Source organism: Triticum aestivum, chromosome 6B (assembly GCF_018294505.1).
Source record: "Triticum aestivum cultivar Chinese Spring chromosome 6B, IWGSC CS RefSeq v2.1, whole genome shotgun sequence".
Classification (NCBI taxonomy): Eukaryota; Viridiplantae; Streptophyta; class Magnoliopsida; order Poales; family Poaceae; genus Triticum; species Triticum aestivum.
In genome coordinates, this window is record NC_057810.1 from 320,174,472 (window position 1) to 320,197,613 (window position 23,142).

Sequence of the window (23,142 nt, forward strand, 5' to 3'; positions counted from 1 at the left end):
TTATGTGTTATGATCCGACAACCCCAAAGTGACAATAATCGGGATACTTCTCGGTGATGACCGTAGTTTTACGAGTTCATGTATTCACTATGTGCTAATGCTTTGTTCTGGTTCTCTATTAAAAGGAGGCCTTAATATCCCTTAGTTTCCGTAAGGACCCTGCTGCAACGGGAGGGTAGGACAAAAGATGTCATACAAGTTCTTTTCCGTAAGCACGTATGATTGTTTACGGAATACATGCCTACATTCCATTGATGAATTGGAGCTAGTTCTATATCATCCTATGTTATATCTATTGCATGAGGAATCGCATCCGGCCTAATTATCCATCACTGATCCATTGCCTACGAGATTTTCATATATTGTTCTTTGCTCATTTACTTTTCCATTGCTACTGTTACAACTACTACAAAAACCCAAAAACATTTATCTTTATTTTTGCTACCGTTACTATTACTATCATATCACTTTTGCTACTAAACACTTTGCTGCATATACTAAGTTATCCAGGTGTGGTTTAATTGACAACTCAACTGCTAATACTCAAGAATATTCTTTGGCTTACCTTGTGTAGAATCAATAAATTTGGGTTGAATACTCTATCCTCAAAAGCTATTGCGATCCCCTATACTTGTGGGTTATCAAGACTAATTTCTGGTGCCGTTGCCGGGGAGCATAGCTCTATTCTCTGAGTCACTTGGGATTTATATCTGTTGATCGCTATGAAGAACTTGAAAGACGATCGAACTACTATTTTGTCCTTAACTACGAGGGGAGGTAAGGAACTGCCATCTAGCCTTGCACTAGATTGTCCTTCTATTATCAGTAGGCTTGCTACACCTAAACCTACTACTGCTATGAATTCTGATATGTCACATGTTATTGATGATGCCACTTATGCTATGCATGATAAAACTACTTTTGTGCGTGATACTACTTTGCCATTAGGTGAATTTCTTGATGAACAACTTGCTAGATTTAGTGGGAATGAAATTACTGAAGATCCTATTACTGATGATAGTGATGATGAAGGTCCCCCCAATGATTATGTATTACCTGTTGTTCCTAAGGGTTATGTTATGCATGAAACAGCTGATATCGAAATTCTTGCTTGCAATGATAGAAATGATCTTAAGAAATTATTAGCTAAATGGAAGCAACAGTCTCTTAATGCTAGAATGAAACATGATCCTGCTTTTGCTACTCACTACAATAAGAACCCCCATATAGCAACAGATCCTTTGCAACGATCTTGGAATGTGTTGTAAGTTGTCTGCCATAGCTACACATATATGCGTTGGATACTTGTATGTTGCTAGTGATGTGAGCAACAATGAATACTTTGCGATGCACGCTATGTGTTGCTCAGTACCAGTTGAATGAAAGGGGGAAACAAGACTCCAACCAGCTGCAGGTATTATTTCTGCACACTAAAAAAATGAGAAAACTAGAGACTCAAACCTGCAACCTCTTGGCTGCCAAGAATGACACGAGCCACCTCACCTAAGGAGACCAAGTGATTAAAGTACTGATTTCCTTTCAATAAACAATGCGAAATCAGACGGGCCTTTAGGACCCACGGGACGTCCGCAGGGGGCTAGCCAGTCAGGCCGATGCTGTTTTTTTTGTTGTTGAGGATACCGCTTTTCAATATTGATCAGTTGTCCTGCTTGTACTTTTATTTCTTAAAAAGGTCCTATTTGTACGAATTCTCAGAAAAGAAAAGTTGTTCCTACGAAGTAGTTGATCCCTGCTACTTGTGTGTTACAGTCAAAAGCAATACGTATGCTACTTGTACGGGTATGATCATTTGAAATCCAACATTTTAAGAAATGAGGATTCCATTTATGTTAAAAAATATTTTACTAACTTTATAATATAACTTGGTAAAAATAACATGACAATTTTTTTTGTACATGTCAGTAAAAATTGTTCTTGTAAATTTAAAGTGTGTTCATGCTTCTTGAAAAAACGTGAAAGTTTCAAAATTTGTTCACGGATGTAAAAAATTGTTTTTGGCAAATATTTATCATGTATTTTAAAAATGTTTGTCATGTATTTCATAAATTTTCATCGTCTATTTCAGTAAAAAAATCATGTATTGTTTAAAAAACCCTGCATTTTAAATGCGAAATATTTTTGGAAAAACAAGTTCAAGGTTATAATTGGAAATCCACTATTATATATCAAAATATTTAAGAGCAATATATATGAAAATATTTACAATTTTTAAAAAACATTTACTAACATATTTAAATATGTGTATTGTGCACTTAAAAAGGTTCATCATATATTTAAAAGTTTTAATATAAAAAATAGTTAATAATGAAAAAGGAAGCACGGAAAAACATAGAAAAGCCTAGCGTTCGTCGTTGCAGCATCGGCCCCCTTCATCTCTTCGGCCCCGTGACCTCGCCAGATGTTAGAGGAGTAGTGAGCATCCCCGTTTTTTGTTCTTAGCTCTAGTATGTCCTTGATTTCCCCTGGTTTTGGTTCCTTGGTGGCATCAACAAGATGGAGGCGACAATGGTGCATTAGGATAGCGGATAGGATTTTCTAGTTCTCGCAGGGGCGGCGCGCGGGAGGATGGCATTGCTTTATTTATAGCCGTCTTCCGGGTATTGATCCTCCTCAAATTCTTCTATCACGGTAGAGTCGACGGAGCTCAGCGTTGATTCCATTTACTTCCTTGGGACGACGAGGTTATGATTTCTCACCGTATATGCAAGACGGCGAGATCTACTGTGAGCCACTTAAGATTGATTCAAGGGTTTAAGGGTGACGACTATGGCTCCTGGGCGCTGGTCCTTTAGGGTACGTGCACGAAGACTTCCAGGTTGTTATCGACAAGGTCAGGCCGATTGTGATATGGGCACGACAATAACGGTGCGTCGACCCGCTAGTAGTTGGTCGGTTGTCTAGGGACCTTGATGTAATTTTGTTATGTCTGAAGTGCTTTATATCGTGAGATTTTATATTAGATTCGTGTATTTTCATAAAGAAGCAATCAAATGTGTGTGGAGCTCAAAAGTTATATTTTCTCTACTTTTTTCAACTCCCCTCAATTCCTTCCCTCCATGATTTTTCATATCCCTCCAATCGTTCATGTGCAATTGATTACCCCATGATTTATTCCTATGTATACACCGAGGGAGTTATGTGTGTATTTTGGAGCGATTAAGTTCGTCATATGTTAATTTTGCACACAATTTTGAATGGGTGCTGCTAGGCGTCAACCGATTGATTCCGTGGAGAAATCAATCGGCTCGCCGGCCATTAGATCCTTTCTGCATAGCCGAGTCGAAGGCCAAGAAAACAATTCTGGGATTACAAAAAGTGTGAATAGTAAATTTTATATAGTGTCGATTCTATTTCTTTTCATTGAGAATACCACGAGATTTATTAATCCATGAAACTTTTCACACTAGTATTATGCCAGACCACAATTGGTATGTTACAAATAAAGTTTCAGAAATTGTTGACTCCTTTTGATTTTTTTCTAAAATTGTTTTCCATTTCGGATGCATTGGCCCATGTTCAAGCGATCTGCGTCAATGGAAAACAAGTGTTTTCTATTTTGAATTGGCAACATATAAACACGTATTTTTGTTCAACTTCTTGAGATGAACAATAACGTGGTTCATCTAGGAATTTTCGAACCCATCAATCAAATCAAAACTAACAACGTACTGTACTATCATGCAAAAGAATAAGCGCAAGATGTTGAAATTTTTGGACACGCGTGGCGGGATCTGGTAATTTTCGGCCACCATTATTTACTCCAGATCTAAAGTAACCCCGACTTTCATCTCCCACAAACCCACCATCGCAACGCCGGACCTCTCCCTGCAACCGCCCTCTGTAATTGCGCCGCCGCTCTCGTCTGGCCAACCACCGCTCGTGCCTCCACGGCCCGCCTCCTCGTCGGATGTAGCCTATATGGTGCTTTTCCTCTAGTACCGGCTACCCTCGACCCCATTGTTGACTCGCTGCTCTCCTGCCCGGCGCCACCGGCAACGAAGTCGAGCACGGCGGGGAATCCGGTCACCACCTATCCCTATGTACCTTAGTTGTTCCCATCCACCTACGTCCTCCCTTTGTTCTTCTGGATCATGCGGCAGCGGCGAGGCCTATGTGGGACAACATTAGATTCAGCCTCCCTCCGCATCGCATCATCAATTATCTCCGGCAGCCGCCCCGCCCATGGCACACACGTTCGCCTCAGGTATCTCCATCTGGTTAATTTCCGCACACTGCATCTGCAGTTTCATCCTCCACACATAGCCTCCTCAGATTTATGCAAGCTTCATGAATCTGCGTGATTCCCATCTCAATTGCTAATCAGTGCCGATTTCAAGCAAGCATGCAGTTCAATCTAACCATGGTATGTGATCTAATGTGTTGTCCATAATGCTAGCTTCATCCAAGGTCCTCCAAATTCGGCAGAAGGAACCGCCCAGGATATTTAACGAATTAATGTCCCAGCAGTTCCGCTCAGATGAGATGGCTGAATTCTTGTAGGTGCGCCACCTCGTCTCCTTAATAACCACCAGTTACGTATTCACCAGGTACTAGTAATTACAGTACGTCACAAATTTATGTTGTAGTCCCAGCTAGTCTATCTGATTTATTTTTGTGGAGTAAATTGCACACTTCGTCCCTGTACTCGTTGGCTTGTAACAAAACCATCCTGGTACTCGCAAAGTGCTTCTGTACGGTCCTCAGACTTGCAATTGTGTAACAGAGATGGTCCTGTGTACGCAGCGGCATACGTCTCGCCCTTTTCCCCTTCCACGTCAGCGCCTAGAGCTGGTCCAGCCGAACCGACTGGCTCGAGCCGGACTTAGACGACATATGCGCGCGTCCAAATCCAAAAATCCCCAAACTGTCTCCCCTCTGCTCAAATCCCTAACCCTATCCTCTTCTGTCTTGCGATGAGCGACAAGAGCTTGGCCGAGAGCTCGATGCCCCGCGCCGGCGGCAGCGTGTGCGGCAGCGCGGGTCCCCCGTGAGGCGCCCGTCAGGCGCGGCGTCGGTTCAGCCGCAAGGCTACTTGCCAGCTTGTTTTCTCAGTGAGTGTGGCGCTGTGGCGAGCCGTATCTCCGGCCGGAGACTGGTCGGCTGCTCCTCGCGCGCACACCGGCGGTAGACGCTCTGGGCAAGCACTGCCGCGGGGTGGTGCTGGTGGTGTCGGTCGTTGGCGGCAAGAGCTGTGAGCTGACGCAGACTACAATGCTCGTGCAGAAGGTCTGCAATGCTTGACCGCAGCCCTCTCCTCGCGGAACATTTGCCTGATGTGTGGCTACCAGCTGAAGGCACTGACCTCACCCGCACCCATCACTTCAAGATTTACAGTGGCAGGGTTGATGGCACCGGAGACGGATGGGCCGCTGGTTGTCGAAGTGCCCTGTTTCTTACCAATGCCCCTGTTCTAGTTAATTTGATGCGGCTGTGTAAGCTAGGTGTTATGTGATGCAAGCTGATTCGTTGTACTGATGTCGTGATGCACTGATGGTTGTAGCACCTATTTGGTTCTTAACTGACGTGTTAGGATCAGCTGATGGCTGTAGGTATGTGAACTGATATAGCTGTAGCTATGTAAGATGTTATGGTCGATGTAGCTTTTGGTTTTGAACTGATGCAAATCTCTATTATGTGATGACATATTAAGTGATATGTTAATTTCCTGTGCTTTTCTTGTATGATATTTGAACAGGGCTGTGGTGTGTGCTTTTATGGAAATTGGCATGAATGAGATGTATTGTGCTGCGCACTGTGGAAGGGAATTGTGACGCCCCCGATTCAATCGTACACTAATCATGCACGCAAACGTGTACGATCAAGATCAGGGACTCACGGGAAGATATCACAACACAACTCTAAAACATAAATAAGTCATACAAGCATCATAATACAAGCCAGGGGCCTCGAGGGCTCGAATACAAGTGCTCGATCATAGACGAGTCAGCGGAAGCAACAATATCTGAGTACAGACATAAGTTAAACAAGTTGCCATAAGATGGCTAGCACAAACTGGGATACAGATCGAAAGAGGCGCAGGCCTCCTGCCTGGGATCCTCCTAAACTACTTCTGGTCGTCGTCAGCGGGCTGCACGTAGTAGTAGGCACCTCCGGTGTAGTAGGGGTCGTCGTCGACGGTGGCGTCTGGCTCCAGGGTTCCAGCATCTGGTTGCGACAACCAGGTAGAAGGGAAAGGGGAAAAGGGGGAGAAAAGCAACCGTGAGTACTCATCCAAAGTACTCGCAAGCAAGGAACTACACTACATATGCATGGGTATATGTGTAAAGGGCCATATCAGTGGACTGAACTGCAGAATGCCAGAATAAGAGGGGGATAGCTAGTCTTATCAAAGACTACGCTTCTGGTCACCTTCGTCTTGCAACTGGCAGAAGAGGGTAGGTTGAAGTCCTCCAAGTAGCATCTCCAAGTAGCAACTCCAAGTAGCATCGCATAGCATATCCTACCCGACGATCCTCCCCTCGTATCCCTGAGGGAGAGCGACCACCGGTTGTATCTGGCACTTGGAAGGGTGTGTTTTATTAAGTATCCGGTTCTAGTTGTCATAAGGTCAAGGTACAACTCCAAGTCGTCCTGTTACCGAAGATCATGACTATTCGAATAGATTAACTTCTCTGCAGGGGTGCACCACATAACCCAACACGCTTGATCCCATTTGGCCGGACACACTTTCCTGGGTCATGCCCGGCCGCGGAAGATCAACACGTCGCAGCCCCACCTAGGCAAGACAGAGAGGCCAGCACGCCGGTATAAACCTAAGCGCACAGGGGTCTGGGCCCATCGCCCATAGCACACCTGCACGTTGCGTGGGCGGCCGGAAGCAGAACTAGCCCCCTTAATACAAGAGCAGGCTTACGTTCCAATCCGGCACGCGCCGCTCCGTCGCTGACGTCTGAAGTGCTTCGGCTGATACCACGACGTCGGGATACCCATAACTACTCCCGCGTAGATGGTTAGTGCGTATAGGCTCGTAACCAACTCAGATCAAATACCAAGATCTCGTTAAGCGTGTTAAGTATCCGCGAACGCCGAACAGGGCCAGGCCCACCTGTCTCCTAGGTGGTCTCAACCTGCCCTGCCGCTCCGCCACAAAGTAACAGTCGGGGGCCGTCGGGAACCCAGGCCCACCTCTACCGGGATGGAGCCACCTGCCCCTTCAGCCCCCAACTCCGAACAGTATCATAGATAATGTAACTGTGTAAAGTATATCGTATATGCCCGTGATCACCTCCCGAAGTGATCACAGCCCAGTAGTATAGCATGGCAGACGGACAAGAGTGTAGGGCCACTGATGGAACACTAGCATCCTATACTAAGCAGTAGGATAGCAGGTAAAGGTAACAACAATAGTAGCAAGGACAGGCTATGCAGCAGTATAGGATTAACTGAAAGCAGTAACATGCTACACTACTCTAATGCAAGCAGTATAGAATAGAATAGGCGATATCTGGTGATCAAGGGGGGGGGGGCTTGCCTGGTTGCTCTGGCAAGAAGGAGGGGCCGTCAACTCAGTAGTCGAACTGGGGGTAGCCGGCAGTCTCGGGGTCTATCGGAAAGAAGTAACGGAGAGGGAACACAATAAATAACAGAACAATCAAAGCATCACAAAGCGTAACAAGACAATACGCGGGGTTTGGTGTGCCCTAACGCGGTAGTAAGTGATACCGACGAAGGGGGGAAACATCCGGGAAAGTATTCCCGGAGTTTCGCGTTTTCGGACAGATGAACCGGAGGGGGAAAGTTGCGTGTTTGCTATGCTAGGGATGTGTGGCGGACGAACGGGCTGCGTATTCGGATTCGTCTCTTCGTTCTGAACAACTTTCATGTAGAAGGTATTTTCATCTGAGCTACGGTTTATTTTATATTAATTTTTAAAAGATATTATTAATTTCTTGAATTTAATTAATTATTTAATTAAATTCGAAATTGAATTTATGACATCGGCATGATGTCATGCTGATGTCAGCAGTCAACAGGGGTTGACTGGTCAAACTGATCAGTGGGTCCCGCTTGTCATTGACTGAGATTAACTAAAACAGATTAATTAGTTTAATTAGTAATTAGGTTAATCTAATCTGGATTAGTTTAGTTAAACAGGAATATTAACTTAATTAATTTGCTAATTAATTAACTGATAATTTGTTTATTTACTTTAAATTCTCTTCTCTTTTTTTTAAGGGACGGCCCACCTGTCAGGGGCACAATGTGCCCCTGCAGTGGCTGTGTGTACGCGGGGGAAAAGGGAGACAGAGGACTCCGGCGGCCTCATCTAGGAGCCACGGCGAGCTCCGGCGGGGCGCGCGGCCGTCAGCCGAACGCAGCGACCAGAGGCACGCGAGGTGCGACGTGGTATCCGGTAGCAGCAGGCAGAAGGGCGAGCGCGGCGAACGGGTGAGGCGCGGCGGGTGCAGCGGGACGGCGACGTCATGCCGGAATGCGACCCCGGCGACAAAATGTTCATCTGCGAACAGTTGGAGAACCAGCACGACGAGGCGCGTGCAGTGGTGTAAGCGGTTCATGTAGGGGCGGGTGAAAGTGACCACGACGACGACGTCCGACAGTGGTGACGACTTGCCCTCGTCGGAGGTGAGCCAACGGGGCACGGGGAGGAGTGAGAAGAGGGTGAGGAGGACCGTGAGCTCACAGCGATGCTCGATGAGGGGCTCGGTGAGGGTGATGGTGCAGCATCCGCAGCGGATCCGGCGATGGCGTGCGGTGGCCAGCGTCGGGGAAGAAGCAGCGGGTGATGTGAGGGCGGCCTCCCAGCTCCGATCCAATGGAATAGACGAAGGAGAAGACGATGGCGCTCCTCCCGGTCAGACTCTCTGGGCGCGGGAAGGACGATGGCCACGCGGCGACCGTGGACAAGGTAACGACGATGGCGACGCCCTCTGGATCGAAGGGAGAGACGGGCGTCGGTGTTGGGTCGGTTACCCCCGATCCAGATCGGGGGGGGAGAGGGAGGAGTGGACCGTGGGGAAGGGAGTGGGGGTCGTGGGATGGGGACGACGGGATCGGGATCGAGCCCGATCCAGATCGTGGGGGCGGCGGGGGGGGGGATGGGAGTGGTGCTAGGGTTCGGGTTGGGGGAGGGGGCTAAGCATGAGGGTCGGGTGGGCCGTTTCGGTAGGGTCGGCCGGATGGGTGGGATGGGCCAAGGCCCATGGGGAGCCGCGGGGGTTTCCTTTCTTTTGTTTTGTTTTTACTTTTTATTTAATTCTTTTCTGTTTTAAATCAGTTTAAATTATTTAGACATTTTCTAAAAATGTGTTTACTTCACCATAATTATCTATGCAATATTTGACACGGTCCGAACATTTTTGTTTTAAAGTTTGAAAACTTTGTTTGTTTGCCAAAAATTCAAGTTTGAATTCGAATCGTTTTCGAACTAATGCGAGATTAGCCACAGTAATCAAGGTGACGTGGCATCATTAGCGAAGGATTACTGTAGCGTAACTATCCGGGCGTCACAGGAATGAATTGAGCTGTGCTTTTTGCTATCATTTGAACTGATCTGTGCATATGAACGACTTCTGCAAAATAAAGAGGAACAATAAACACCATGCCAATTTCAGAACAACTCCAGCAAAAAAAATTGTTAAATGGGATGAACAGATCCAGTAATATATATACAGGAAACTGACTGGAAATAAGAAAACCCATACATGAACACAACACGATAGGAAACAACAAAGAACATTACAGGGGCAAAGAAATAAGCTCATATATGACAACATAGAGCAGTTCAAAGGGAGTTTATAAAGCAGATAAACAAATTCACTATTCATGAACATACCATGTAATTAACATGTGCATGAACTAAAATAAAACCTACATAGCATAGTCCAGCAGGTTCGCGAAGAACATCTCCCAGTAGTTCATATGCAATGATCTCTCAGTCCCTAAATATATCGAACATGCTTGTCCTTCTTGGCATGTTAAAACCACCCACGGGCTGACTTGAATTTCCTCTTTTGGCATTATTTTGCTGGCCCGTAATGCTCTCATTTCCTTGCCTTTCCTTCTCATTTCTCATCCTCATTTCTTCTGCTTCTTTATTTTTCTCTTCCCAACCTTGCATCTCTGAAGACCTCTGCGACGCAACCTGCCCCTCCCAGGCTTGCTGCCTTGCTTCCTCCTCTCGCCGATGATATTCTCTCATACGTTGTATCCTTTCATGCTCCTCTTCTTGCATTAACAGAAATTGCGCTTCTTCATATCTATGCGCATCTTCAACATGTTTTCTCTTCTGCTCTGCAATTCTTTTTCGCTCTGCAACTCTCTTATTTTTTTCTTCCTCGGCCTGTTTCTTTTTAGCTTGTATAGCTTGCTTTTGGCATCTGCCAGGGCTTTTTTTGCTTCTTTTTCATGTTGTGCCTTTTGCTTTCTTTCCTCGACTGCTTTTATTTTTTCTTCAGCATCCAATTGTTTTTGTTGCAACAAAGCTTTCCGTTTCTCCTCTTTCTCCAGCTTTTTTGCCACCGCTTCCTCTTTCCTCTTTCCAAATGTTATGCCAAGTCTCTCCTTGCAACTGTACTCCCTAATTGCCTTCCTAATCAATTCTATTGACGAGAATACCTGCCCAACATGAAACTTCGGCTCATGCAAATCTTCTTCTGTGAAATGATTGAACTTAAACTTCATTTCCTCGTCATCTGACTCTGGCATTTCAAGCTTTTCATCTTCAGAATTGTCATCTTCAGCTACCTGCTTCCCTTTCCTTTTACCCTTCTTCTCATCATCAGCAACATGTGACTCATCCATCACCAAATCCTCATCCCCATCCTGCAGGTCATAGTCACTGTCCACAAGCTCTTCCGGATTATAATCAGAGTCATCACTATCTGACCAAGAGCCTTCGTCATCTTCCTCCTCTACGACTGCTCTTCTGCTTCTTCTACTGCCACTACTTGTTCCTTCACAAGTGCTATCACCTGTATACATTACCTCACTTCTATTCTCCTCTGGGACAACAAAGCTAGGCTCAACGATATTTTCCTCTCTCTGACGAGTAAAAGGGTTTGAAACTGCATCATCCCATCCTCCTCCACCATAGTTGTCCTCATGATCTAGGTAAAACATGAGATATTTGTACCCCTCTCTGACCACTTTCCCTAATAATGTTTGTGTCATTGTTCCTCGACAACAACTTCAGCCCACCTTCATTCAATTGCATACCTGGCAGCAACAAGTAAATAGCAATTCTTCCAGCCGTCTCATACCCCAAGTGCTCTACTAATTCATACAACATTGGCATAGAAGCTTGAGTAGCATCACAAAAATCATAGCACACCTTGCGGCCATTCAGATATGCCCTGCTGCTTCCACCGCCAAGGAAAAATCCTCCAAATATGAACTCCACAGTAAATAGATCACTGCCTTCCTCTGTTATAATTACACAAAAAAGTTTCAGATGGAAAGATGAAACAACTGTGTCTAAATCCTAACCAAATTATGTCGTTGACTTAATGAGCGACAAACCTCAATTTTATTCAAAAATGAAACTGATAAATAGGGGGTGATCAATTCAAAAGGATCAGCTGAGTTCAAACAGAAAAAGAAATCTATCTCCTACGAGCAACAGGTACAAGTCTTGACCCTAACGAAATTAGTGCATAAAAATTATAAATTTCACGGTGGAATGGGGAATAGGTATGCAAATGGTGGAAATTGAGCATATGAAACAACAATCGACTTGGATTATTCCGGCGATCAACATACTGTACGTCGGGACGGGCCCCTCATCCTAGCGTTGTATGGGCGCCATCAGCGGCACTCACAGCGGAAGACAACTGTGTCGCCGCCTCCCTCTGAGGCCTTCCCACTCTGGGTGCTCCCCACGGCTGCGATCTCTGCCCTCGATCAAACCCTCCTCCGCTGTTGGTTGCGTCGTGCTCGGGGAAGAGAACACACACGAACAGAGGCGGCAACTGAAAACCTCGATTACACAGGGGGTCGTCTCGTCGTCTAAGTCCGGCTCGAGCCAGTCGGTTCGGCTGGACCAGCTCTAGGCGCTGACGTGGCAGGGGAAAAGGGCGAGACGTATGCCGCTGCGTACACAGGACCGTCTTTGTTACACAATTGCAAGTCTGAGGATCGTACAGAAGCACTTCGCGAGTACCAGGATGGTTTTGTTACAAGCCAACGAGTACAGGGATGAAGTGTGCAATTTACTCATTTTTGTGTCTCAAATCCTAGCTCGCCACACGGTGCACACCAATCTGATTGATTTCGCTATATGTCGTGTGTTGAAATAGGTATGATTCTCCCAGCTATTCAAGCAGTACTGCCCACGAGAGAATTCTCAGCTAGTTTGATTGATTTCTAAATCTATTTTGGTCCAGTTTAGCATATTTTCAAGTAGTTCAGAGACTCTCATTTTTTAGCCCTCGCGTCGCCCCCGCCCTGGGTGACTTGGGGGCCTCCAACCCTAGGCACCGCCACCGCCCTCTCCTTCTCCCCTCCTCGCGCCATTGCCGGGTGACGCCACCGGGTGAAACCCGCGTGGCAGACGGCGGCCGCGGGGGGACTCCCTCTCCCGACTCCCCTTCTTCCGCGGGCGGCGGATCTAGGCGGCAGGCGGCGGTGTCCTGCAGCGGCAGGCCTCGCCGAGCGGTGGCGGGGGGCACGCGGCGCGAGCCTCGGCAGGCGGTGGCGCGGCTGCATGCGGGGCTGACTCCGGGGCGGCGGCGCGGGCTTTGATCCATCGTGGATCTGATCCTGTGGGCGCGGCCTCGGCCTCCCCTGCTCGGCCGGCGGGTCTCAGTGGGGGGGGGGGCTTCTCCGTGCTGAGATCTGGCAAGCGGGATCATCCAGGTCCCGACAAGGACATCAACGACCTGTGCACGAGAGATGGAGGTCTTCGATCATATCTGGGTGAAAACCTGCTATTAGCTATTGCCAAGGCCGGCGATGGCGACGTTGTCTACGTCGTTCCCTTCCCGAAGGCATCGCTGTGGAGATGTTCAAGGCCACTCTCTGCTACCTTCGGGGGAAACCCTAGATCAGTAGATCGGATGACGGCGGCTCTCTGGTGTCGTTTCCCCCTAGGGGTGTCATTCTTGGAGGTGCACACGGACTCGAGGGACTATAGGACGGCGACTTTGGTGGAGCGGTGCTTCATCTTACACATTGATGGTGGCGGATCTCGGCGGCTTGGTGCTGTGGAGACTCGGCGTCTGATGCGCGGAGATGGACTCGTGCAGGAGGAGGAAGCTGTCTGGCGTCATGGGGGCGTCGATTGCAGAGTGGCCAGACAAGGTAGAAGCCTCAATATGATCTGAAGACGGACCTGTGGAAGATGGCGGTGACGACACACGAGTGCGTCTGACCGGATTGTGCCCCAGACCCGGTATGTGGCTCGGCTGGGGCTTCCGAATGAGTTTCGGCTTCCGGCTTTTGATGTTAGGCTTAGGTGAGTGGTTTGGGTAGTGGCCCAGCTAGCACCCCTTCATCATTTTGGATAGGAGTAGCGGCATATGTTGCCAAGATGGTGGATTCAGGCACATTGTTGTAATACTTTGTAAGGTCCTCGAGAATAATCAATAAAGTGGCCGTATGCATCTCCCAGATGCAGATGCCAGGGGTCATCCTCCTTTTCTAAAAAAAAGTAGCTTTGGATCATCATTCAGAGATGACTCGTTACAGAACTACCTAGATTACTACAGTAACAATACTGCATTATACATGATAATCATACCATCGGTACAAATGCAGGTTAATGGAGCATGGGTTGTTATCTCCAGAGACAGCAAAGAAAGCTTATGACAAGATAACATAATAAATCGCGCAATGTGGAGTATGGTGCAAATGCCAAGGGAAGATTCGATTACAATGAAGACGAGGACGACGGTAATGACTTTATTGTAAAACTCAACAATGATCTTAGATATCTAATTAAGCTTTATTTTCAGCTTACTTGCAAAAACAATGAATCTGTTGTTCTCAGTATATTTGTGTGTATTGGAGTTCAGGCAGAAAATAAACAATACCTTTTTGTCATGATGATGACCATATTATTTCCATATAGATGTTGATCAATCTCTTGGTTGGTCCTTAGGGGCCCAGCTATGGTCATCGAGGCAGAGTAATGCTTCCTTTTGAAGAAAATGGATCGTTCAAGAGTCCTATTTGACAAGCAGATCTCTGAGGGTAATCATCTTCGTTTGTGTGAGGAAGGTCTGACTTCTATTCTGGTAAGCTTATAAGGTGATACCTCGAGCCACTTAATTTGTTTGTTATTTTCAATTGGATATGGTTTTTTATCAGCATAGGTAAAATGACATGTATATTCAAAAGTAGTGCATTGTAAAATGTAGAATTTTAGGTAATGTTTAAATTAGCTACAGTCAAAGAGAACAGTTAATACTTAATTGTGGAATTTTTATTTTTGACGGTAGATTTTTTTTGTAACTCATGCTTACTAATCTGTTTACGTCGTTGCAAATTCTAGCCCTATTATTGTACACGATAATATGCAAGTCATATTTTAAGAAGTTGGGATGAACAAATAAAGACCACAACGACTCTAGCTGCCTTCAAGAAGTCAGGATAAGAGGCCTTCAGAAAATGCACTCTCAATAAAGAGAAGAGCTATACAATTATGTTCGGGAGTCAAGACTCAAGAAAACACTCATTTGTTAATTTATTTCTCTATTGATGCTACATGTTGCATCAGGATGCTATGTAGTAGCATGTCTTATTTTGCCTTATGGGGAATGTGTACTATGAACCGTGATATGGAATTTGCATTGATGTTTAGACTAATTAATTGCCTTGTGATGTGAAAATACATTCTGTTGGACAGTTGACTTGGTCAATGAAAATTTTTGGGCCAACTAACAATTGTTGAGAAAAATAATTCAAACAAAATGGCAGAAATGGTCAAGGCCCAAATAAAATTTGGGCTTGATCCAACCAATACTGGGCTGGACGCCGTACATATATGTCTATCTGAAAATCCTTTTTGTCCTAAAAGAAATCTGAAAATCCTTTTTGTGCAGGGTAGATAGCAACGTATATGACGTGTTGTTAGGCCCTAACTCCATACGTTGGTCCATACCAACGCTTCTTGACCCCGTTTACCAACGGATGGGTATACGTTGTTGTAGACCCTTTGCAACGCCACCAACGGCAACGCATATTAATCCGTTGGTGTAGGCCTCTGCAACACTTATATGGACATACGACAACGCATTAGTGTGTTGCTTAAGGAGGGTTCTTGTTGTACTTCACCTATCTGTGTTACAGATAAGGATTATAAATTCTCTGTTGATCCTGATATTACTACTTTAGTTGAATCTGATCCTTTTTATGGCCTTGAATCTGAAACTGTTGTGGCACATCTTACCAAGTAGAATGATATAGCCACCCTGTTTACTAATGATGAGAAGTCTCGCTATTTATATATTCCGTTCTCATTAAAGGGTGATGCTAAGACTTGGTATAATTCTCTTGCTCCTGGTTGTGTGCGTAGTCCCCAGGATATGATTTATTACTTCTCTGCTAAATATTTCCCTGCTCATAAGAAACAAGATGCCTTGCGGGGAATATATAATTTTGTGCAAATCAAAGAAGAGAGTCTCCCACAAGCTTGGGGGAGGCTTCTCCGGTTACTTAATGCTTTGCCCGATCATCCTCTTAAGAAAAATGAAATACTTGATATCTTTTATAATGGACTAACCGATGCTTCCAAGGACTACTTGGATAGTTGTGCTGGTTATGTTTTCAGGGAAAGAACAGTCGACGAAGCTGAAATACTATTGAATAATATGTTGACTAATGAAAATAATTGGACTCTTCCTGAGCCAATTCCTGAAGTAATTCCTGAACCAATTGAGCCAATTCCTGAGCCTATTCCTAAACCCACTCCGAAGAAGAGAGGTGTTTTATTTCTCAGTCCTGAAGATATGCAAGAGGCAAAGAAATCAATGAAATAAAAAGGTATTAAAGCTGAAGATGTTAAGAATTTACCACCTATTGAAGAAATACATGGTCTGAATATACCGCCTGAAGAACCATATTGTCTTGATAACCCGACACAAGTAGTAAAGGTAAATTCTCTCTATAGATATGATAAAGTTGAAATACCCTCTACTAAATTTCATAGCCCATGCTTAGATGAATTTGATGACTTTATGGCTAGACAAGAAAGTTTTCATGCTTATGTTGGTAGAGAGTTAAAGAATAATGCTTTCGAGATAGGACGCGTAGGCGATAATCTGGCTAGAGTTAAAGATGAACTTCACCACGTTAGCAAATATGCTTCTATGTTTGCTACTCAAACTGAGCAAGTACTTAAAGCTCAAAATCATTTGCTTGATGAATTGAATTATAAAAATGACTTTGTTGTTAGAGTGGCTACTACAACTGGTAGAATGACTCGAGAACCTTTGTATCCTGAAGGCCACCCTAAGACAATCGAGCAAGATTCTTAGAGAAATAATTTAGAGGCACCTAGTTCTTCTAAAAAGAAGAAAAAGAAAAATGATAGGACTTTGCATGATTCTAGTGAACCTACTGTAGACACACCTGAGAATCCCAATGATATTTCTATTTATGATGCTGAAACTCAATCAGGTGATGAACATGAACCTAGTGATAATGTTAATGATAATGTTCATGTTGATGCTCAACCTAGCAAAGAAAATGATGTAGAGATTGAACCTGCTGTTGATCTTGATAACCCACAATCAAAGAATCAACGTTATGATAAGAGAGATTTTGTTGCTAGGAAGCACGGTAAAGAAAGAGAACCATGGGTTCAGAAACCCATGCCCTTTCCTTCTAAACCATCCAAGTCAAAGGATGATGAGGATTTTGAGCGCTTTGCTGAAATGATTAGACATATTTTCTTATATATGCGCTTAACTGATATGCTTAAAGTAAATCCTTATGCTAAGTATATGAAGGATATCATCACAAATAAAAGAAACATACCGGAAGCTGGAATTTCCACATGCTTGCTAATTACATGTGACGCCCCCGATTCAATCGTACACTAATCATGCACGCAAATGTGTACGATCAAGATCAGGGACTCACGGGAAGATATCACAACACAACTCTAAAACATAAATAAGTCATACAAGCCAGGGGCCTCGAGGGCTCGAATACAAGTGCTCGATCATAGACGAGTCAGCGGAAGCAACAATATCTGAGTACAGACATAAGTTAAACAAGTTTGCCTTAAGAAGGCTAGCACAAACTGGGATACAGATCGAAAGAGGCGCAGGCCTCCTGCCTGGGATCCTCCTAACTACTCCTGGACGTCGTCAGCGGGCTGCACGTAGTAGTAGGCACCTCCGGTGTAGTAGGGGTCGTCGTGGACGGTGGCGTCTGGCTCCTGGACTCCAGCATCTGGTTGCGACAACCAGAAAGAAAGGAAAAGGGGAAAAGGGGGGGAGAAAGCAACCGTGAGTACTCATCCAAAGTACTCGCAAGCAAGGAACTACACTACATATGCATGGGTATATGTGTAAGGAGGCCATATCAGTGGACTGAACTGCAGAATGCCAGAATAAGAGGGGGATAGCTAATCCTGTCGAAGACTATGCTTCTGGCAGCCTCCGTCTTACATCAAGTAGAAGAGAGTAGATTGAAATCCTCCAAGTAGCATCTCCAAGTAGCATCTCCAAATAGCATCTCCAAATAGCATCTCCAAATAGCATAATCCTACCCGGCGATCCCCTCCTGGTATCCCTGGGGGAGAGCGACCACCGGTTGTATCTGGCACTTGGAAGGGTGTGTTTTATTAAGTATCCGGTTCTAGTTGTCATCAGGTCAAGGTACAACTCCAAGTCGTCATGTTACCGAAGATCACGGCTATTCGAATAGATTAACTTCCCTGCAGGGGTGCACCACATAACCCAACACGCTTGATCCCATTTGGCCGGACACACTTTCCTGGGTCATGCCCGGCCGCGGAAGATCAACACGTCGCAGCCCCACCTAGGCAAAACAGAGAGGCCAACACGCCGGTCTAAACCTAAGCGCACAGGGGTCTGGGCCCATCGCCCATAGCACACCTGCACGTTGCGAGGGCGGCCGGAAGCAGAACTAGCCTCCTTAATACAAGAGCAGGCTTACGTTCCAATCCGGCGTGCGCCGCTCCGTCGCTGACGTCTGAAGTGCTTCGGCTGATACCACGATGCCGGGATACCCATAACTACTCCCGCGTAGATGGTTAGTGCGTATAGGCCAGTAACCAGACTCAGATCAAATACCAAGATCTCGTTAAGCGTGTTATATATCCGCGAACGCCGAACAGGGCCAGGCCCACCTGTCTCCTAGGTGGTCTCAACCTGCCCTGTCGCTCCGCCACAAAGTAATAGTCGAGGGCCGTCGGGAACCCAGGCCCACCTCTACCGGGATGGAGCCACCTGTCCCTTCAGCCCCCTCATCAGAATCACTTGCGGGTACTCATCGAGCTGACCCGACTTTAGTCACCGTCTGTATAGTATGTATGTATGTATAGTATTTACCCGTGATCACCTCCCGAGTGATCACGGCCCAATAGTAAAGCAAGGCAGACTGACAAGAATGTAGGGCCAATGATGATAAACTAGCATCCTATACTAAGCATTTAGGATTGCGGGTAGGGTATCAACGACTGTAGCAACAATGACAGGCTATGCAACAGGATAGGAATAACATAAAGCAGTAACATGCTGCACTACTCTAATGCAAGCAGTATAGAGTAGAATAGGCGATATCTGGTGATCAAGGGGGGGGGCTTGCCTGGTTGCTCTGGCAAGAGAGAGGGGTCGTCAACACCGTAGTCGAACTGGGGGTCGCCGGCAGTCTCGGGGTCTATCGGAAAGAAGTAACGGAGAGGGAACACAATAAATAACAGAGCAATCAAGGCATCACAAAGTGTAACAAGACAATACGCGGTGTTCGGTGTGCCCTAACGCGGTAGTAGGTGATACCGACGAAGGGGGGAAACATCCGGGAAAGTATTCTCGGAGTTTTGCGTTTTCGGACAGATGAACCGGAGGGGGAAAGTTGCGTGTTTGCTATGCTAGGGATGTGTGGCGGACGAACGGGGTGCGTATCCGGATTCGTCTCGTTGTTCTGATCAACTTTCATGTAGAAAGTATTTTCATCCGAGTTACGGATTAAAAGATATGATTTTCTAAAGATTTAATCATTTTCTGATTTTAATTATTTATTTAAATTCAACATTATCCAAAACAGTATTTGCTGACGTCAGCATGATGTCAGCAGTCAACAGAGGTGTTGACTGGTCAACTGACGTGTGGGTCCCACTAGTCATTGACTGTTTAGTCTAATTAGTGTTTAACTAATCTAACTACTGTTTAATTAAACTAATTAGTTAGTTAGGTTAATGTAATTATGATTAATTAACTTAATTAATTCCTTAATTAATTAATTAATTAAATTATTATTATCTATTTATTTATTTTATTTATTTTATATATTATTTTTAATTCCTTTTTTTTAACAAAACGTTCTGGGGCTGGGGCCCCCATGTCAGTGGCCCCAGGGGGCCTTAACGGGTGTGGGCGCATGGGCGCGCGGGTGCAGGAGGCTACGGGGCGCCCGTTAGCGGGCCGAGCCCCTGACCCAACGCAGCAGGGCACCGGCCAGGGGAGTCGTCGGCCGCGGCGGCAGGAGCGGCCGGAGCCGGGCGTCGATGGAGAGGGGTTGGCCGCGGCGCGGGCCAGCAGCGCGGTTGGGGGGGCGGCGGAGCCGCAGCAGCACGACAAGAGGAGGGCTGGGGCTTGCCGAGGCCGTGGGCGGTTCGGCCGGACCAGGACGACCCGAGCAGGGGCTCATCGACGCAGGCAAGAGCGCCACGGGTGCGGTGGTCACCGCGAGTCCATGGTCGGAACGGGGCGTGTGTGCGGACGGGGGCGGGCGCGAGCGCGCCCGTTGACACACCGGGCTGGGTCGGAGCTAGGCACGTGCCGGGGCGCCGTTCAGGCACAGCGCGAGGAGGAGGAGGAGAGGTGCTCATGGGGAGGGGCGCGTAGGGGCTAGGCAGTGGGGGATGAGGAAGAGGGCGGGGACGACGGCGTCGAGGAGGCAGTCCGGCGACGCGGTCCTCGTGCGGCGGGGGCGAGGTAGCTCCGGGCAGGGTCCCGCGTCAGCGTGGTCGTGGACGGGCGGCGAGGGAGGCCGGATCCGCAGCAGGGCCCCCGGGATCCGTCCCCTCTCCGGCAAGGAGGCGGCTTGGCGATGGCGGAGCGGTGGTGGCGACGGGCGCCAGGGGCGGCGGGGTCTAGCAAGGGGGGGGGGGCTTTGCGTCCCGATCTGGTTCGGGGGAAGCGAGAGGAGCGAGGGTGAGGGGAGATGGGGATCGATCCCGATCCAGGGGAATCGGGGGAGGGAGTGGAGCGAGTGGGGTGTTAGGGTTTCGGTTTAGTGGGGTTATGTGGGAGTGGGGGCCGGTCTGGGCTAGTGGGCTGGTCCAGTTGGGCCACGGCCCAGGGAGGGGGTCTTCCACTTTTTTTCTGTTAGCTTTAGGTTTTAGTTCTTTTTTTCTCTTTTGTATTGTTTTCTGTTTTTGTGTTTTCTTTTATTTCTCATTTTAGTAAAATACTACAGTGGCACCAAAAGAGAGTTTGCAAACTAAGCCACAGCCACAAACCACTTAGCACCGAAACAAAATAGTTTTGAAATTGTTTAACATTTTGAAAGCATATAAATAATTATTATTGTTACTTTTTTATTCATTTTAGAGTGTTTAAACATTTTATAAAGGTGTGCTTTCTCCACCATAAGTACCTATGCAATATTTGGTTCACTCCGAACATTTTAGTTTTAATATTTGAAAACTTTTATTCTTTGGTTGATTTTGAATTTGAATTTGAATCAGTTTCGAACTAACACGTGATTAGGAACAGTAATCGAGGTGACGTGGCATCATTAGCAGAGGTTCACTGTAGCTTAATTACCCGGGCGTCACATTACACTTTTAAGGGTGGAATACCAAAGAAACTTGGAGATCCGGGTGTACCAACTATACCATGCTCTATTAAAAGAAGTTATGTTAGAACTGCTTTATGTGATCTTGGAGCCGGTGTTAGTGTTATGCCTCTCTCTTTATATCGTAGACTTGAATTGAATAAGTTGACACCTACTGAAATATCTTTGCAAATGACTGATAAATCAACTGCTATACCTGTCGGTATTTGTGAGGATGTGCCTGTTGTGGTTGCAAATGTCACTATCTTAACGGACTTTGTTATTCTTGATATTCCTGAGGACGATAGTATGTCTATTATCCTTGGTAGACCTTTTCTTAATACTGCAGGGGCTGTTATTGATTGCAACAAAGGCAATGTCACTTTTCATGTTAATGGTAATGAGCATGCGGTATATTTTCCGAGGAAACAATCTCAAGTTCATAGCATCAATTCTATTGAAAAAGTTCCAACTATCATTTTTGGAGATTTTGAATTTCCTCTCCCTACTGTCAAGAAAAAGTATGATATTCTTATTGTCGGGGATTTTCATATCCCCGTTGACGTAACTTAGTGTTATTCGAAATTTCTCTGGTTCCGTGTTATTCGGAATGAGTTTGTTAACAAGACTTGATCAACCTTGTTAGTGGGTTCATTTTGATGATCACAAGATGGATGAAACTAGAAGCCACAACCTTCTGTACCCTCTTTTTATTTTCTGTCATTTAGAATAAATAAAGCAAAAATAGCATTATCCATCTGTTTACTGAATTATCCGTGCATTAAAAAATAGTTTGAAAATAAAAGTGCTCCAAATGCCCTGTAAATTTAGTATGATTTTTTTTCTGGAATATTCGAGGATTTTAGGTACTGAAAACACTGCAGGAGGGGCAAGCACCAGGCCACGAGAGAGGAGGGTGCGCTGCCCCCTGTAGGGCGCGCCCCTGTCTCGTGGGCCCCTGGTGGCCCCCCTTCACTTATGCCAGCACCCACACACTTCATCTTCTACCCAAAAAAATCCCCATCTAGCTCAACCCGAGTTCTAGCTCCTTTTGCTGCGATTTTCGATCTCTTAGCTCAAAGCTCCATTCGCAAAACTGCTTTGGGAGATTGTTGCTTGGTATGTGACTCCTCCATTGGTCCAATTAGTTTTTGTTCTAGTTCTTTATTCATTGCAAATTTTTGCTGCCTAGGTGACCATGTTCTTGAGCTTGCATGTTAAATTTTTGAGGTCCCAAGCAATTCCAATGCATGATATAGGCCCTAGGCACTTGTAGGAGTGGTTGCTATCAATCTTGTTTAGTTTTATTCACTTTTATTTTGAAGTTACTAAAATTTCAGAAATTTTCAGAAAAAGAAATATGCTTAGAAGAATGTACCAAGGTGGCTCCTCGGCAAAGAAAGGGCCAAGGATTGCTATACGAGAACAAGATGTTAATTTGCCAAGGGACGCGAATGTACGGGATTGTGAGTGGCCATCCAATGATTTTATGGTCGAAGCAGGCTTCAAGGAGGAATTTTACGCGTATATGCGTAACGCTGAGCTGGAAGACTTCTTACAAGATAAGTGTCCTCAATATTATCAATTGACTGATTCCTTTGTGCGTAGGTTCCAATATATTTCTGCGCGTAATTCTCCTAGTGTTATGTTTGATATTTATGATACATCTTATACCGTGGATTTAGAGGATTTCACAACTGCTTGCAAACTCCCACAGTGGGGTAATGTTAATGATCCTCCCAAATCTGAAGTTAGAGATTTTCTTGCTAGTATTACTGTGGGAGAATCTAGGGACGTAACACAAGCTACCATAGGGAGCATTCATTTTTCTGCTATACATTACTTTGCTCTCTTTATTGGTAGATGCATTAACGGTGAGGACGAAGTATGTCACATGTGTGCCCCTGATCTCTGTGTCCTCAAGAGTGTTGTGTCGGGTTATAGAGGTTATAACTTGCGGGCAATAGTTGCACGTAGGTTGCAGAACAATAGTAGAAGGGGATATATCTTTGGAGGAATTTATGCAACCCGTGTGGCTAATTTTCTTAATATAGCTCCACGAGAGGGGGACAGGATTGTACCTCCTATTTATTTGGATAAAGAAGCTATGTTTGATCATCATTTTCTTGAGAGGAATGAACAGTTCCTCCATTATCGACTAACCTATAACAG